The sequence below is a fragment of the Asparagus officinalis genome, chromosome 2 (assembly GCF_001876935.1).
Source record: "Asparagus officinalis chromosome 2, Aspof.V1, whole genome shotgun sequence".
Classification (NCBI taxonomy): domain Eukaryota; kingdom Viridiplantae; phylum Streptophyta; class Magnoliopsida; order Asparagales; family Asparagaceae; genus Asparagus; species Asparagus officinalis.
The window spans coordinates 6,389,676-6,391,366 of record NC_033795.1 but is presented as its reverse complement, the minus strand read 5'-3'; positions in this window follow the sequence as shown (position 1 = coordinate 6,391,366).

Sequence of the window (1,691 nt, the reverse complement as noted above, 5' to 3'; positions counted from 1 at the left end):
TTGTCCGAAGGTCGAGCTTCCTTACGCTTATCTGATGGCGTGGCTCGTTCTTCACCGTCCCGACTTGATGTCAGCGCCCAGCGTTGTTGACATCCCCGTCCCCTTCATGCAGCTGTTAGAGAAGAGCAGATGGCTTGGGAACAAATTTAGTGATGTTCAGCGAGAGCTTCGAGTCCGTAAGAGCTGGGAGTTCTTTAAGTGTTTCCCTCACTTTTCAGGTCGCTATGGCGACGTGCTGATTGACGAGGAGAAACCTAGAAATGATCGGACTGTTCTCGACGCTGTTTTCGTCAAAAGTCGAATTTGTTGTCGAATTCATTATATCTTCGGTCGATTATAATAAATTCAAAGAAAACAGACTTTTTATAAGATGGCTGCGACACGACGGTCTCGGTAGCGAGACCGTTGGCTCCCACTGTGGTCGCCAGTTTGTTTTCGCCAAAAGTCGAATTTGTTGTCGAATTCATTATATCTTCGGTCGATTACAATAAATTCAAAGAAAACAGCCTTTTTATAAGACTCTTTTACACAACAAAAAGAAAATTACAACTCTTGAGAAAATAAACGCAGGATCGTTGTTTGGATCACTGCTTTCGTGGGATCTTTGCCTGTGCCGGGAGCGCTTTGACTCGTGGACCACCAAATCACAGATTCTGATTGAACCGTGAGGGGTTTATGATTCTGACTTCGTTTATCGAAGTGAGAAATTGAAACGATATCTTATCGAAGTAAGATAGTCGTTCTTCTTGAAATCAAGTCAAAGCCTGATTATCAAGGATTGGCCGTAAGATCAGCACCTCTGCTCTCTCTCTGCTCTGGATTGCTCTCAAGTGCTCAACTTTTGATCTCTGCTCGAAGCCCCCTGTGAAAATAGCCTTCGGGGGGTATTTATAACCCTCTGGATGAACAGTGCTCGCGAGACAGCATTTGCTGTCTCGGCGGGCGAGACAGTGTTTGCTGTCTCGCTGGCCGAGACAGTGTTTGCTGTCTCGCCCAGCGAGACAGTAAATTTGCTGTCTCGCCCAGCGAGACAGTAAAATACTGTCTACATTTCTGGCAGTTTTCGATGTAACTGCTTTCCCACGTTTCAAACTCCGTTATTTTGGCAGTTATCCACGTGATTCTCGCCCACGACGTTTCCCACGTTCTTGAACAGTTAGTGGCCACGTGTAGGGCAGTTACAAAGGGAGTTTTGACCAACAGTAAAGACTGTCTCGCGTGGCGAGACAGTCAAGTCTGTCTCGCATGGCAAGACATTCAAGACTTGTGTTCTTCTGCCTTTTTGGATGATTTCCTCTTGAGCTGTATTTGGATATCTTTGCGAGACAGTAAAGACTGTCTCGCACGGCGAGACAGTAAAGACTGTCTCGCGCGGCGAGACAGTCAAGTCTGTCTCGCATGGCAAGACATTCAAGACTTGTGTTCTTCTGCCTTTTTGGATGATTTCCTCTTGAGCTGTATTTGGATATCTTTCAGCATTTTTTGACGCCTACAGACGCTGGTTGCTTCCGGTGGCTAGTGAACATCCGCGTTGGGTATCTTGTCCTCCGGGTGAAGAATCAATGCCACATAGAGCCTTATTTCCCTTGCCGCTTTGCTCGCCAGTTCGGCTATGACCAACTGTATGTCGGGAATCCAAGCCGTAGCCTGCAGATTGAGGGAGGACTGATTGATGGCGTACGAGCGTGGCT